Genomic DNA, 18,263 nt, shown 5'->3' with positions numbered 1-18,263 from the left:
TGCCTCTTGTCTAGATGCGCTGGCTTACAGCCATGCAGACAAAAAAACACTGGCTCTTGTCTAGATGCCTAGATGTCTGTAATGTAATGTAATGTACAATTTCCGATATATTGTTAAAAAAATAAAAAAAAATAAAGGGGGAGGCACAACCAGTGTACGTACTATACAGAATGAGGTGTGGTGAGTACAGTGTGTGTGTGCAGAGTGTAGTGTGGTGGGTGAGCGGTGTTATGTTCAGTGTGTGTGCCGTTAGGGTCTGTGGAACCCATCAGAGGTCGTGTGCAAGTGGTGCAGCAGATATTTTACAGATATTTTATTCAGTTTTTTTGTGTAATGTTTAAACAAAGTGTCTGGTTTAATCTCTATCTTATAAACATAGACGTAGGAAGGGGGAGGTGTGCACCCTGTGATTTGTCCACAGTTACCTTCAATACCTTCAAATTTACAGCACCTACCTATATCTTACAAAACAAAATCATACTTGAATCTGACGATATTCATTGCAAATGTGCTCAGGAGTGGGGCTTGCATGATATGTGCACTTGAGCTGCTTTCTCAGCTGTTGACATTAGTTGGAGCCAGCAAGTAGATTTTAAAAAGTCAATGATTGGACCTGTCATAAGCTAGATTTTGAATTTAAAAGGCATATGCAATGGGACTGATTATGACATTATGCAAAGGAGGGCTATACCATGCTGAGAGGATGAAGAGAATATGAGAATATGGCACATTTACGTCACAAAATGTGTCATTTCTTTGCCCCAAAAAGTTGATGACTATAACCAGAGACATCTTTGCTACAGTATAACATTACTGTAGAAGGCTATCGAAATCCATGTCTTACAACGAAACCTTCTAGTCAACCAAGCCATCCCTGCATCTTTTCAGTTGCTGGTGTCTCTTACTGTTGGTCTCACTTACTGAAATCTGTAGCACACTAATAGCTAGACTCACAATTCAGTCAGACTGAATTGGTTTAGTTTTAGTATAGTTTTAGTGACTTAATATCATGAATAGGAAGCGCTTTATAGTAACCATCCGTCAGGGACGTGCACAGATAGACACGAGGTGGTGTTTGATCGATTCTCGATTAAAAGCGTGTAATAATAATGCCCCAAAATGCGTTGTAATTTTGCCAGCCCCCCCCCGCACACACACACACACACCGTGCCCCTCCCCTCCCTCTCTTCCGTTGTCAACGGTAAACGCGAAAAGCAGACACAAACGGAGGCGCGCTACTCCTCCACTGCCCTTTCCCCATCCAGAGTGCCCGAGTGATGACAGCTAACCAGCCAGGTAACTTACACATAAACGAAACGAGTGTATTGTTTGCCCCCTCAGTTGCAAAACTATAACTTGCATTTATTTGTCTCTGTTGTGAAGTAAGTCTCATACAGCGCCAAACAGCTGAGCATAAATTAGCCGACTTCCCACCAAGCTAGACGCTAGGATTTAAATGGATTTAATGTAATGATGACCACCACACGACCAATGTCGGTCGAATTTGTTGTTGGTACAGCATGTGAAGCTATCAGTATACTTAAGCTTGCGCGACAATCAAAATACAAATTATCTGTCAGCACCCCCCCTACATGTGGTCAAGGTTGATACAATGTGAATAAAACATTACATACTAAAGCAATATTTTAGTGGAAAAACACACAAAGACAGCTCTTTTGGGGGAGCTGCGTGAAACATACTGTTAATAAGTGCATAATAAAGGAGTTATTAATCCATTCAAGTAGCTACAATCTTCCAATCCAGTCTGCTCCATACACGTTTGTTATATTTTTTCCCCATCATTACAGCGAGTGAGTGGGAAATTGTGTGAAGTGTGGTTCTTAAAAAAAAAGAAGCATTTCTCTAGAATTTCCTAATTCATACACCTGTGAAAGCATGCTGCGATTTCCCATCGCACAACAGAAAAGCAGGTGTGTTATGAGATTCACATGGAGGATGGGGGCCTCAATGTTATGAAACGGTACGAACGTGCAGGAGTTTGAGCGAGCAGTAGTGGGCTTGTGAGTCATCCTTTCATCCATTCAAATCCGCCCACTCCACCGAGATCTCAACGTTAACTGACATTCTGATATCAGGCTAACATGGACTAGGCTATTTGGTAGAAGCAATCAAAAAAAAAATGTTTAAGCCATTTCAAGGTTTTGATTGATTTTGGTAGGCTACTATCAGCCCTATACTTTATCGTGGTACACAATAGATGGATGTACAGCAACTATTTGAAAGTATTGTAAAAGTAAGCTAGCATCGTGTTTTTTACACACGGATACAAACCGTACACAAGCTTAACTGCACTAGCCTACCTTATAAAAACCCCGCCACTGTCTTCTAAAGATCTGTTACCCATGTCATGTCTAACTAAACACTAGCTAGGATGACACTAGCTGGCTACTGTAGTAAGACAGTTATAGCTAGTATAGCTAGACAAGAGTACAGGCTCCAAGCACAAAACAGAAGCCTTTCTTTTGACAACTCAGAAGACATACTTCATTCATTCCATGTGACTCTGTTCTCACAGACCTTATTATATTCTATCTAGCTCTGGCATCATTGCAAATATGAATATATGTAATGCTTTCAATCATTACATATCAACAAATCATTTATCTACATTTTGAGATAAATTTGCTTTTCATTTCATCAGGTTTTTTATTTGAAAGAAATTGTGGTTTATCTGGCGGTAACCTCCGTCACCCAGCCTCAAATTAGTTTAGAGAAAAATCTTTAAATCCTTATTTTCATTTCTTGATGCCTTCTGAGTTTCTCGTTACACATACTGTATGTAGCCACTATAAAACAACATGGCTCATTGTACTGCACTGGGTAATGTCTGTTAGGCAATTACTCTGCATCTTCTTAGTGCTTTTGTTATTCTGCAACTTCATTTTCCTTCCAACCACTTTCTTAGATAAATTAAAACTTAGATAAAGTAAAACTTTAAAGCTGTTTAAGTTAAAATTAGAAATACAAAAATGTACTGTATAGATGTCTATGGGAGAAACACCTCCTTCACAGCCCGCTCATTATTCAAGTTAGAGACTCATTCAAACCATGAAATACTCAGAATGACAAGTTTATTAAGGCATTTAACCAATATTCTGAATGCAGTTCTTTATTTTTAACTCATTAAATGCACCTTTCTTTCTCTTTATATTTGTTAGCAGTGTAGGCTACAGCACTGCATTCTGAACCCAATAATAAAACAAGCACCGAACTGACGGGGGAACTAGATAAGGAAAAATAAAGTAGGACACGAGGGAGAGACGTTCTGCTACTTGTCACTGCTCACCGCACGCACAGCTGATCAGGTAAGTCAACTGTGGTGAGGGAGACCTTTATTGACCACGCCAGAAACACAAAGTGGCTGTCATTAGTCAATCAGTGCATCATTCGAAAAACTCAAGCAATCAATCAATAAACAGAACATTAAGTTTGCCCGTCATAAATAACACAACCAAAACTAATAAACATTAATAATTGAGGGCACATCTCAACAATATTTATCTCATTTTTTTCATCCATCTGTTTATCTCTAGCCTTTCTTACTATTCCATATACATTTAGATTATATTTAGTACCATTCAAGCTTAACCCTGTCACCAAAGAAGAATGTGTTTATAGCTCTCTTCTGCAGAAGCCTGAAAAAGGCTACGTTATTTGATTAATCAAAATTACAGCCATGGACATTGTTTTCAGAAATTGTACTTGACACACTTTTTTTCTTTAAAGACAGTCCTGGGGTTATGGTAAGGAATAAGGATAAAAACAATAATTGCAATAATTAGGTAACTGTAGATTTAGGGTTTTGGGCAACTTCAGACAAGGGCTCTCGCTGGGAAGCAAACACACATTTCTTACACAATTAGTTGTTAACCCTCAATGTTTCTTCAAGGTTTCTGGGTGCCTTTGCAGCAGCTACAGCAACAACATTTGATTTGTGTTCCTCATAAAGAGCGTAAAGGTGGCCGTGATTATTCTTTCACATCAGGGATTGCTTTATCAGTCTCAGAAATTGAGGTAGCTATTGATGTCTGGCATCCAAGGACAATCTGGGATTGATTGTGCAGTACAACTATCTCTTGGTTTAACAACACAGAACATCTCTGAAACCGGGATCGTGGAATTGCATTAGATACACTCTTAATTGGAACTGGCAACCTAAGGAGATCTATTTTTAAAGCATTTTTTGTGTGATAGGCCCAATATGAAAGCTGCTGCCACAGGAAAGGGAAGGAGTCACAACTGGAGTGTAGTTTGGAAGGAGACAACCATCTCCCTGTCTCAATCAAGTATACTGGCCATATTTAATATGAAGCAGAACTGATATGGTGAGCAAAACACTGGCAGGATATTAAATTAGCCTGCAGAATTGATTCCCTTTGTTCATTGCTGCCAGACAAGTTTAATGCAGGCAAGTCTAGACAGCTTGGGTCTCATTTGTTATTAAAGAGTGCCTATCCCACGTGGCTACAGCAAGTAGACTTCGTCACCTGCCCACTGTCAAAATGATTTAGAATGTGCATGAGGAGAGAAGAAAATTCATTTTCTGACAAGCTCAACTTAAGTAAAAAAGGACTACATACGTTTGGTTTAATTTTTACACAACATACTGCACGCTCAGAGGCTCCACAAGGATAACTGAAACTAATTGAAATTTCTATCAACTTTAATTTTCAGCTGTGTTAGTCATACACGATGGTATGTAAATTGATGCCTGAAAAAGAAATCAGTTTGGCTATACTCAGAAAATGACAGTTTAATGTCAAGGGAATCAACTGGTGATTGAGCGTAGGCATGAACATGCCTGCAAGTAGTTATTGAATTATTAAGTTAAATATTTCTATTTCAGTGTTTTGAAATACTAACTGCCAAAAATTACACATTTTGAGGGATGAACAAATTAGTTGGATTAGCTCTTTTTTGGGCACTCTTTTCGTCCACCTCTGCTGGCTGCCTAGTATTGCCATCTCTACAAAGATGCAGGCCTCACTAGGCTCAGACACAACTCTTCACTGCAATAGTAGGAATGAGCTTCCCACCACTGTCAGGACAGTGGAGTCACTCCTACCTATCTTTCTCAGGAGAGTCAGGGTCAGGGTTAGACCCATATCTTTAGAGTACACTTTGGCTCCTCCTCCACTGACTTCTCTACCTTGTAACATTCCCCAACAGTTCCCCATTGCTACTTCAGCTTTTGGTAGCTTTTGTATGTTTTCGTGATGGCTGGAGCACTGGTTCTCATTCAAGGCTTTACTGATGATGAAAGTCGGTTCACTTAAATGTTATGTTATGTTATTTTTTATTTATTTATAATGCGCCCCCCAACCAACTGTTACATCAGCCCGGGGCGCAGCCCAGGTACAAAGGGAGACAAACAAAAACAAAGGACTGCAAACGAACAGATTAACAAGAAACGCCAGGAATTGGAGATTGGCTGGCTGCTGTCGGGCATAAAGTTATGAAACTTATTACTCATCTTCAGCTATCAGGACATGTTGAGTTGATCAGTGGTTTCGTCTCACCATTGTCAATGCAAAATCGGCTTCTTCTAAACCTATTGTTTTACCATGTCCCTCTCATAAACAATGAAAATAGGATTTAGCGTCAAACATCCCTGACAGCCATGCAATTAATATTCCCCGCTGTCTGAGATGTTTATACAAGACAAGAGTCAGTAAACATGACTGGTTTTGGCGCAGGTGGTGGGTGATGGTCATGCTCTGCTACAGGAATATATTAATTTTCTGACAAGCCTTGGGCTGTCCGCCTTATTAAAGCTATTTATTTGCACCCCCTTAATGACATGATTAATCCAGCCTGAAATTGGAAGCGCAACATAAACTGCTGTCTGCTCATAATCGTCATGACAGCAAATAAACTCCTTTAATGCTCCGTGGGTTACGATTGAGCTGCTGTTGGTTTTTGTGGTTGGTGGTGATGTAGTTTAGTTCACCCCAGGATCAGGGATGTGGTGTGGCATGATGTTTGACTGCTGCACCCCCATCTAATTAATTAATAATTAAGTAGTTAAGTAATTGATGCTCATTTCTATTCTGCTATTTTATTTCCTCCTTTTTTCTATTGAGTGTGATTGTGGAAATATCACCTAAGAAATACTTAACTAAAAGTATGCATTTCAATATCTTTACATACTACCATTTGTGTTTTATTACGGTTACATATAAGCATCCATGCTTCTGCAAACACGCTAAAGCCCCTCAACTAAATACACAACTTATCAAATTAATTTAACATTTACTTCTAGTACAATTCCAGCCGTGTGGAAAACTGCACAAGTTGTTCCACTGTTTAAAGGGGGTGATCCATGTGACTTAAACAACTACCGGCCAATATCTACGTTGTGCTGCCTGGCAAAGGTTCTTGAATCCCTAGTGAATGTTCAGTTACGGGCCTTCTTGAAAGTACACAATTCAACAATCAGGGTTCAGGCCAGGACAGAGTGATAGAGCTCTATATAGCCTAGGTCCTACTCCTGCCTCAGCAGTTGCAAGCCTCCAGACTGCTTTTAATGCATTTCAGCAGTCCCTCATTAGTCATAAACTCGTTTTAAACTCTGATAAAACTAAATGGATGCTGTTCACAAGGTCTCGACCTGAAAACTGTCTTAACATTCACACCCTGCAAGGCCAGCAAATAGAAATAGTTGGCTCGTACAAATGTCTGGGCATCTGGCTAGGGATGGCTACTCGGCTTTCTTTTCTGACACGTGGAACATCTTACCAAAAAACTGATGGGTAAAATTGGTTTCATGTACAGGAACAAGTCTTGTTTCTCTCTGGTCAGCAGGAAGTCCATTGTACAGTCACTGGTCATGTCTGTCCTTGATTATTGTGATGTCATATATATATATGCATGCCTCTCCCACCACGCTGAAGCCACTTGATGCAGTGTTTCAGAGTGCTCTGTGTTTTATTACTGGTGATGGGTTCCTCACTCACATTATATCAGAAAGTGGGCTGGCCCTCACTCACTGTGAGAACATCACTCTCTCATGTTTATTTACAAAGCCCTATGTGGTAAGCTCCCTCTGTAATCGTCATCCCTACTAAGTTCTAGTGTCTCAAACTATCAAACTCGCTCACAATCCTACATCAAACTGTTTACCCCGCATGTGAAGAGCGAGACAGGAATGACTGCTTTCTCATTTTACGCTCCTGATAAATGGAACACTCTTCAGGACTCACTCAAACTAGACCACTTGGTCTCTCTGGACACCTTTAGGACACTACTTGAAGACAATGTACTGTATGTATGGACTGCACATGTTTTTCATAACCTACCTGTATTTCTGTTTTTAATAATGTTGCTTCTCTCCCTGTAACAGGGCGCCCTTGTAAATGAGAGCTTGCTCTCAAGGGCTCTCCCTGTATAAATAAAGTTTAAATAAAATCATAGGAATCTTAAAAAAATACAACAAAAAACAGTGTGTGTGTGTGTGTCTGTGTGTTGTGTTATTATTATTATCTATGTCAAAGATCTCTGTACGTGAACTGGTAGCCTTTTCAGTTCCTAAGCACCTGGAATATCTTGTCTTAGACATTTGCCTGGGAGGTGATGTTGGCCTCACAGTCATCGGTGTTTACCGTCCTCCCTGTGCTCGTTGCTCAACCCTAGACGACTTAAACTCATGTCATCATATGCCTCATCTGAGTTGATCGTTTTAGGTGACCTGAACTTAAACTGGTTGTCTGGCAATTCTGCAAGGTTAAAAGAACTGTGTTTAGATCTAAATCTTGTCCAGTTGATCTCCTCACCTACAAGGCCAAACCCAAGGAATCCTTCTAATGCCACCTTAATAGATCTTATACTAACAAATAGACCTCTGAAGTATCCATTTAGTGGTGTTTTTGGTGGTATTAGCAATCACTGCCCAATTGCCTGTGTTAGATCAACTAAAGGTCTTAAATCCAATGCTCGTATTATCAGGAAGTGCAATTTAAAAAAAATTGATGAACAAAGATCCCATTTGGACTTAGACAGAATTGGGTTAATCACTGACTCTGAATTAGCATTTAATCACTTCTCCTGTATTTTTAATCCTCTGTCCGATAAACATGCCCCATATAAGAACTATAGAAATAAAAATCGCTCTACCCCCTGGTTTAGTCCTGAGCTTAAGGAAACTCTCCATATTTGAGACCTGGCCTGGTCAAAAGCCCGGTACACTGATCTCCCTGCATTTTAGACAACTGCGGAATAGATGCATTAGTGACCAGAAAAGCTACATCTGAGTTTTATCTGGCCTCCTTTGCTAATTCTAGTGGAAACTCTGCCAGTTTGTGGAAAACCATGAACTCTCTCCAACCCAAACCAACTTCCTCTCTCCCCCCGCAGATTGACACAGGAGATACTCCAGTTCTTATCAAAGGAGAAATGTGTGACGTCTTCAACCAACATTTTATATCCTCTGGTAGTCTTTTTAATAGCAACTTGCCCACTAGTGTGACCCTTCCCTTGTGGATAAGAATCCACTTATCTATTGTCCCCCTGAATGTCAATTCTCACTCAGACCAGTAAACCAGTTTGAAGTTTTGAATGCACTTTGTCATATGACAACAAAGAAATCAGAAGGCGAGGACCATCTTAATCCCTATCTCCTCCATCTTAGTGCTCATGTCATTGCATCTCCACTCACGCATCTGTTCAACTTGACTTTCACCACTGGTAAAATACCTGCGGTATGGAAAGCCATTTTAGGCCCTTTGTTATTTACCATCTATATTAATAATATCTCCCCTTCGAGATACTTCTATTCATTATTACGCGGATGATACAATTCTCTATTCCATGGAACCCACTCTTGTATCTGCTGTCCAAAGTCTCCAAGCTGCTTTTAATGTTTTTCAGCTGTCTCTTATTACTCACAAACTTGTGTTGAACCCCAAAAAGACAAATGTATGTTTTTTTCAAGGTCACATAGGACAAATGTCAGTTCAGGTATCTTTACCCTACAGCATGAGCAAATTGAACTGGTTGACTCCTATAAGTATCTGGGTATTTGGTTAGATATTAGACTACCATTTCAGCCACATGTGGAGCACCTCACAAAATCTTTGAGGTGTAAAATTGGTTTCCTGTTCAAGTCTGGTTTTTCCACTCACACCAAGAAAACTATTGTACAATCTTTAGTAATGCCTGTGTTTGATTATGGTGACACCCTGTACATGCATGCCGCAAATATCACCTTAAGGTCCCTTGATGCTGTATATCATATATCATGTCACCATCCACGTGACATGGGTCAGACAGCAGGGGTCATAGGTCAGCTAGCTAGTTACCTACTGTACCAGTTAGCTAACAACTTCATGGACACAGGCTGATCTACTGTACAAAATTGGAGCCAGGGGTGTTCTCATAATGGAACGTGGCATCAGGACGAGCCAACAAGCATAACAGTGCACCACAAAGACCGACGACTTGCTACAGCACCTCCTGGAATACCCCACTTAAAGGTCTTTCATATTGAAATTCACTTGATGGACTGGGGGGTTGGAAGACATGTTGCGTGGGGGGTCATCAAATCAAACTTTATCCATTCATTCATTTCAGACACAGAGGGCCTGATCTACTAAGATCCCAAATAAAGAGCGCAAAATTGCGTGTGCAGTCCTTCAGATTGCATGTGTAGTTGGAATGTGTTTTGCAGGTGATCTATCAAAGATAATTGTGTGAATGGCAACAGGTGCAAAAGTGTGAAGAATACCCTATTTAAATGAGGGCTTTTGCGTGTTGTATCCCACAATTGCACCATGGAAGAGGAGCGCAAACGCAAAAGTAAATTTGACGCGACCAAATTAGAGGTTTTAGTGGACGAGCTGGAGTCAAGAGGAAGGGCTGTAGGGGATACGCGCTATCACTTAAAGGGAACATGAATATGAACTGAGATGATGCGTTGGTTCTGTTTGAGGGGCAGGTTAAACAACTAAACCTTAACCGAACTTAAAACGAAACACATCAGGAAAACATTGGTCTATATGAGACTGGATTCCCCCCTCCCTCGGCTCACACACACTCATTTATCCCGACTCACACCTGGGGAAAAAAACAAAAGTTAAACAGGCCTACCGTTGACTATGTGAAGCCTGACGAATAAAAAGTTTTGCAAAACAAAATAGTTAAGCCTTCTGCAGCGAACAGACATAAAAAGAATAGGCCTACAATTATTCCCTCTAGCATGAGAGCTTGGCTCGGCGGTAACTTTATAGAACCACACGACACACTGAAAATAACCCAGATCTCCTGTGTGGGAAAATGATTAGGCCAATTTAAAACAAATGAATTAATAGAAAATAAAGAGCACATAGACTTTGTAATTTTATAGACTCTGGGGAAACCAGCTACCGCGTAAAAGCCTTGCTTGGTTTCGATCAGTGCGTCCTGGGTACGGGGACACTTGATACTGGCCAATCCTGCGCAACATGACATCCAGTACTGGGAAAGCACAGGTGAGAAGCTGTTTTGGGAAATCCCAGCACCGAGAGCTACTGTACACTGGAATGAACCAGTTGCGAGAAAATGGAGAGTAGCCAGATGTTTGGTTATTGCAGGTATGGCATGACTTCTTCTTGTGACTGGCTCCAAATCAGCCCTTAATTCATCTAATAGCTCCAGAATGGAATTGCTAGATAAGCGATATGTTTGGATTATCCTCTCCTCTGACATCCCAAACATACTCGGCCAAACGTACTAATTGGATAGCGCGTGTTAATTTGCGCACTTGAAGGACACAATCCCCCTTGCACACCGTTCATAGACCACCTTGCATATTTCTTTGCGGGTACTAAGGCATTTGCACACGTTTTTATACGTGCAAACCTTTAGTAGATCAGGCCCAGAGGCAACACAATGATACAGGCACAATATTAATTAACATTTTTAATTTTATTTGCTCTATACACCCATCGAAATAGATACACAAAACAAAGTCAAATGTGTATCAGTAGTGCACTAATAGCCTACCAAATATGTAAAGCCTGCTACAGTTGAGTAGGGGTCCCGGGAGGATCAGGGTTTTTATTTGTTGACGCCCCCCAAAGAGATTTTAGCCAGAGCCAAAGGAAAATCCAAAGTGCCAAAATGCTAAAAAATTGAGAAATTCAAATCCTTTCCAAATGTGTTTGATAGCTTGTATCAAGTGCAGCCCATCGCTCTTTCTTGCATTGTCCATGGTTTGGACCACTAAAATCGAGATAATTAATAGACAGGTTATCAGTATTTTAAACATTTTGTCTTCATGTCCATTTTATGTCATGTCGTGAGATTTCCCGCGATTGTGAAAAGTGAGCTCAGTCAGAATGACAGAATATAAGCCTAAATATGCTGGCAGGCTACTCGGCATAAAACTGAGGTTTCCCCCCAAAAGATGTGTGCACATCACCCACCAAAGACCCATTCTGAGCCAGGAAGAACCTTTGGGATGTCACATTCCTGAATCCATTCCCTTACGTTAGGCTATAGCTCCCATATTTTGACGAGACTTGAATATGACGAGACGTATTGAACAGGGCGTATATAAACCTCGGCTGAGTTTTCCAGAGGCATCGTAGCGCTACGTTCATCGTAAGATACGGTGTTCATCGTAGCGCTACGATGCCTCTGGGAAACTTAGCCCAGGTTTATATCAGTAATGACGCAGAAGTTTGTAGGCCTACTTGTGAATGAATAGACCGATGCTTGTGAACTTGCTGGCTAGCATAATTTAAGCATAACAAGGTGAAATGTGCAGCGCCATGTAACGCAAACAGAGATGGAAACGTATTTGTTGGTTACAGTAGGCTACATGGACCGCTGTGCTCATTGGAGAGAGCGCTACGCTCGGGACAAAGTTGGATGAATGGATGGACTTAATTTGGAATCCTGGAAAATGTTGATTGCGCTCTAAAAACATGAAAGCATAAAGGTTTTTTGCACCAAACAATGCTGCACAACCACCACTGTGTCCGCGTGCACACCTGATACGGATGGCACTAGATAAGCTCCCGACTTCCTCATAAACATCCACTCCCCCCTCTCTTTACTGTAATGCCCTTCATAGCAGCGCACATGTCACATACATATAGTGGTTCTATACGTTAGAGTCATTCAGGTGCCGGATGGCTTGTGGAAAGAAGCTCTTCTTGAGTCTCTCTGTGCTTGCGGTATCTTTTCCCTGACCGTAGCAGAGAGACCAGTATGTTGCCGGGGTGTTAGGGCATTATGAAAGACATACTAAACAAAATCACTCTCCCCTCCTATACACCCTCCACTTTTTGACTGTTCTTGAATGACACTAAGGGGTGGAATGATCTAATAAGCTACTAACCATTATTTTAAAAGGCCCTTGTTCAAAAGTGCGTATAAACTGGCCCTCTGATGAAGCGTTTACAGGCCAGCCCTCTCAGCTGGTCCAGCCTCTCTCCTGCAGCTCTCTGTGTGAGTGAGGATGCCAGGGCCTGGTCTTCCTTTATTGAGCTGTTGCTTGGCTGTTAACTGTGGGCCTCAGCACTTTTCCTCTTTTTCAAGCCACAGCTCAGCACTTCTCTATTACATGGCAGGGTCAAGCTAATATAACTCAGACATTTCGTGCGACTCCAAGGCTAGAGAAATGTTTGTCGTCAAGAAGCATACATAGACATATCCTCACTGGACAATAAATTATGCCTCGCCCGCGTTGCAAGGACGCTAATCTTAATGCCATTTTGATGCTTGGCGTTTCATTTCATTGTTTTGAGTCACTTTTTGGCTTCTGAGTCCGAGTCATTTTTCTGGCTTGACTCAGGGGTGAGTGGTTGAAGAACTGAGAGGCCCCAAGCTAAAAAGATTTAATTATGTGATCGCAATGGGGCTTTGTGAACATTAGCCTGGTGCTGATCTGATCACAAGCCTGTTTGTCCAACAAACATTATCTCATTAACACAATTTTCTGTTGTACAAAGCTAATCTATGTAAGAGAGGTTGCCAGAACACCGGACTCTAAGGAAGTCATGTCGTAATTATGCAGCTGGTGTCATTTTTGGCAGACCTCCTGGCTGTTATCCCCTGAGTTCTTGTGATATAATAATAAATATTATGTAGCTGTTTCTGTGTCAGTGGACCTAAAATTATAACTTGTTCTTCCACAGCGATGGATGGGCCATTTCCATTGGGTAATGAATAAGCAGGCAGAAGGGGAGTGATTTACCCCTCATTCTCTCTGCTGCATGAGGCTGCGATACATTTTCACCGATGCCATATGGCAGCAAGTCATGCACACAATGCTGTACAGGATGTTATTTATGTACTGTATTTCCCAGGTGTTGCTTCTATTACTTGTTACTGTGCCTGATCTGCTGATGGGATCTGACATCAAGGTGCATGCGTAGTTTGGAAAAGGGCTCAGATTGAAGCGCAGTCGTGGACTGAGGATAGCAGCGAGCTCAATCTTTTTTTTCACACTTACTGTAGGAAGTAAGATAATTTGCTGGAAATTTAAATAACTGTTCAGGATATGGTTTCACAGATGATCAGATATGTAACTAACACTTTATCTAATATATTCAAGTGTTTCTTTTTTAAATTATTTTATATTTTTCATTACTTTTTGGAAACCTACCCGATTAGTCGGAGTTCCTGGTGGCCAAACCTGCAGAGAGAAAGTGGACTTGAATTTAAACAAGTGAAAATATTTACCCATTTTTATGATGAGACTCCGCCACCTCAGGTCAGAGCCAGTCGGGGACAGTGTACCCCTCTCTGGGCCACCTACCTGACTCCACCGGTGAAGACTGTGTTCCTAGCTCACTCAAAGGCTGAGTTGAGGGGTCCGTGGCGTGGTTAGAAGAACACAAAAGGTGTGTGTACCTTTAAGATACCTTCCAGCTCTCTCATGTGAACTGTTACCATAGCAACCACAGTGCAGCAGCACAGCTCTACAGCACCAAAGCACAGAACACACAAAATTCAATTACTCACTTGCCATACGTTTCAATGGGGAGCGCAGTGCTGAACAAATCGTCGTACAATGAAAACTATAAGTCACACAGCTTAGATACTTACATCATACTAATCAGCACAGTTGTGTGAACATTTTGAGATATAATATGTGTATGAGCTGTGAAAACTGTAGGAGTGTCAGCAGTTTACAAAATGTGTGAATATTTTCAAAGCAACAGCTGCCACCACTCTAAAAATATCAAGTTGCTGAACATTCCACCAGCAATTTCAATAGTACAAAAATTACTATTAAAAGTTCTATTAATAAAAAACTATAAAATATCAAAAATCTGAATGTATCCGGGAAACAGCTAAACATCATGAACATTTTAAAGTTTGAATGAAGTTTCTAGCACAAAGTATGAAGAAGTAGTTGAGGGCCAAAAAACTGGGGAGAACAATAATAAGAAAGAAAGAAAGACAGAAAGGAATAGTGGGAATATTACAATTCCTAATAAAGAAATAGTGGGAATATTACACCTAATTAAAAGCCATTTTTCTCAGTTCTGCACTGAGAGGCAAAAGTTAAGGTCTCTTGCCTTTGTAAGGTAGTATACAGCCTACATGTCCCTGGTGTTTCCTGTGCCATCTTGTAAGTTTGTAAGCTTTGTCTTTTGTTTTCCACTTATTGAGTGTGTACCTTTGTTTTATTGTTTAGTCTTTTGTTTATTTTTTTCCACCCCTCGTGGTGCCTTTAAGAAACATTTTGTGGAAACTGGTGAAGCCTCCATGTTACATACACCTGTGACATTTGCATGCAACCCTTGCTTGCCTGTCATAGTAGGAAACCATCTATGGCTTCTCACTTGGCAGGTAGCTCAAGAAAGATCATAACTTGCCCTTAGTCCAACTTTGTGAGTTCATGCCCAGGGGGATGGAGGATAAAAATGTGAATGAATACTCATTGTGCTGTATGTCATGATTTTAAATTTTAAAGTTTTAAATTATGCTCCAGGCAGTTCTGACTCATGTGTCTATTTGTCATTTGTCTCCTCTTCCTCCTCTTCTACCTCATGTGCACTTCCCCATAGTTTCATTTAGCTTAACTTTTAGCCACAGTTAGTCCTTAAGGGAGTATCTGAGTAGTTTCTTTGTTGTATTTTTATAATGTGTTAGTCACCCTCGCAGTTGTAGAAAATGCTTAGTGCAAATGCCTAGTGCAGCTTCAAGCTAGATCAGGCCAACATGTTCCTAATCTGTAGCAGTTACTGTTTCTTCCTCTTGTTTGCATGTCTTCATCTGACCAGTCTTTAGTTTGCTTACATCAGTCCCACCTGTATTCAATCCAATCAATTCAGTCAATCAGTGAATCCATGCTCAGTCCAGAGTCCACAACTCATTCCCATCATAGTATGTAGGCCAACTAAAATGTTTATCAAAGGGTGTATTCACACAGACACTAGTTAGTGCGCACCAAATGAGCTTTGGGCCCGAGAGCGCTTCGTTTAGGCTTGTGTGAACACAGCAATCGCACTCAGGTGCGCACCAAAACAGCCGCACTGAGACCCTCCAGAAGGGTGGTCTCGGAGCAGCTTCAACCGAATTCTTGTGCGCACCAGTTATGGTGTGAAAGTGCGCAACCTCGAACTGACGCAACTACCTTGTGCACGCCACATGTTTGACCTGGTTTTTCATGACTCTCTTGCACCCGCCCCCAGAAAGATATTGTCCAATGACAGCACTGAGCCTTTTCATGTGACTTGTGGTGCTGCATTTGGACCAGAGTAAAGAAAGTGCTGTGTGAAAGTGAATCGCAGTAACTGAGAAATGAAAACAATGTATCACTATCTCTTTTGGTGCTCATCAATGGTGCACACTAACATATGTGAATACGCCCCAAGATTCCTATGGTCTAAATAAGCTGTGACATTTATCCTTTTTTTGTTAGAGAACATCTCCAATGTTCATGAAAAAAAGACCTTTCACTGGCATGGTAACACGCAACTATCACTGGTATCTGTTTATTTTCAAAGCAATTATTGGTAGACTTCCACCATATATTTCATCTCTGTTGGACTGGAGCCTTGGCTCTTACCAGACTAGAGCAAGAGACTGGATTGTTTTTAAGGTTCCACAAGCGCATTCAGAACATGGAAGGTCTGCTTTTATTCATGATGCCCCACATACGTGGAATAGCCTACAACTGACTCTGAAGCCTGAGGTGCTCCCTTCATTTATGGAGTTAAAGTCTCTGGCTCTGGGCCTTTGCACTTGTTCTTGTAATTGTTTTAATTGATTTGATTGCTTTAATTGATTTTGTATGCATTTGTTTTGTTTGTGTCTATTGTGAACTTGTCAACCCTGAAAATGAGGGAAACCTCAGTGCTTTAACGAGTCAAAATAAAGGTTTGAATGAATGAATGAATGAATATATGATAGATGTAGTGTGACATTTTTCAGAATTATACACAGTATCTCATATACTGCCAAATTGTATTTTGAATTCTGTCCTCATCCGTCCCCCTCCACCAATCAGAGACGTTGTTGTTGGCAACCCCACCCAACCCCCGCCTAGGACTACAGTACATCCAGTCAGATTACCAGCCCACTGATTGAGCCCAGTCATACATGAAGGCTGCCACATGCCTCATGTGTGATTTAGGTTTGTTTGAGGAACGTTCTTTTGTAGAAATTAAGTTTTATTATAAGATCAAGCGAAGGCCAAATTAGCAGCTTCTCACTTGGCTCAACAAGAGCATGACCTTCCCTTGGTGTCCATGGTTCTGAGTTCAGGCCCTGGGTGGTGCAGAATAAACATGCTAATGCCTACTCAGGTACTGTTTGGATTCCAGACACATGATTTTAAAGATATTTTTACTTTGAGAAGTTTGAAATAATTGGTCCGGGCAGAGACCCTCATGTATTTGTCATTTGTCTCCTACTTCCTCTTAGTCTTCAAAATGCCCGACCCAGTGTTGCGCAGCAGCTATGATTACAATTTGGATTAGCAGACCAAATATTTACTGCTCTGGTAGCTACATGGCTGTTAAGGTACTAGCTTACTTGCTTGAGTAGCTAGCTAATGTATTGCTCACTGCTCACCTCTCTCAAGTCCTCCTCCTTTCCCAAACTTACATCATTTTATTTCCTTTCTCCCTCTCTCCTTGTGTCCCTAGTCTAGTCCCTGTGAAACTAGACCTGTATTGTTTTTGGATGGGGCGCCTGCTACAACTGGATGATCAATGGTTTGATGTCTTTCTTTCTGGCAAACATGACAGTCTGACAGTTTTATCAATAAACATTCATTTCATAATCACAGATTCTATTGATTGTAGTGTCCATAATTATAGTAAAAATGATACATGGTGACTTGTGGAATGAAAGACCTATCCACACCCACAGGGCCCATGAAGTACCCCTTCCTGACGCCCCTGTTCCTGGTTAGCTTGCTGCCTGCTTTCTTTACCCATCTATCACAATTTAAGATGTTTACTCTTGTTTGGGGTGTGCTGAAAACAATCCAGAATGCATTGCATGTTGGGGGTAATATTGATGAGCAGTTCCAAGGAAAAACACAGACAGATCTGTTTGATTATAAGGAGCTCCCAAAAGATTAATTATCCTCCTTGTGTTGAGGGCTGTTACATTTGATATATTGACTTTTCAATCTGACATTGGCTGGTGGCAAAGGGCAAATGCAGGCTAGCTTTTTCTGACCACAGTCAAGAGAGGGAGTGAGAGGAAGAAGTCACGTTGCAAACTGGTGGAGCCTCAGAAGGCCAATGCTGTCAGTTTCTCCTTCCACTTTCAATTTGTCACTACAACTAGTGGATCCCCAAGCTAAACCCTGGCCCTACACGTTTGTCTCTGCTTATAGTTATTATTAATAAGGTTTAAAACTACATGGACAATGCACATCAATACAACATTTCTGTAAATGTGCTAGTTTTAGCGAACTAATTTTCAGTTTTATAGCTAAAACCATTCGACTATAGTCAACTAAATCACCAGTAAATTTAGTCGACTAAAATCTTAATGCTACTTAGTCAACTAAAACTAAACTAAAACTAAAGCACCTCTGATGACTAAAATATGGCTAAAACTAAATAGCATTTTAGTCAAAAGACTATAAAACTAAATCAAAATTAGCTCTCAAAATAAACACTGCAGAAAGTGTGACAGAATGCATTAGAACCAACCACACATATAGCGCTAAAGGTCGGAAACCACAACCACCACAAGTGTCCTGTTTAACAACAAAACTCTACCGTCCACATCTGATGGTGAATAACGTATAACTTATAATCTGCTACAATAACAGTATATGAGTAGCT

At 40.8% G+C, this 18,263-nt stretch overlaps 1 protein-coding gene across 1 annotated transcript in view; it reads left to right on the top strand.

Moving 5' to 3' along the window:
• luzp2 (leucine zipper protein 2) overlaps positions 1-18,263 on the top strand; it is a gene marked incomplete at both ends in the record, with an annotated part of 155,789 nt that overhangs the window by 66,094 nt on the left and 71,432 nt on the right. The gene's annotated exons all lie outside the window — the stretch shown is intronic.

This window comes from Borostomias antarcticus, assembly GCF_949987555.1.
Source record: "Borostomias antarcticus genome assembly, chromosome: 4".
Classification (NCBI taxonomy): Eukaryota; Metazoa; Chordata; class Actinopteri; order Stomiiformes; family Stomiidae; genus Borostomias; species Borostomias antarcticus.
This window is presented reverse-complemented; position numbering and strand designations above follow the sequence as displayed.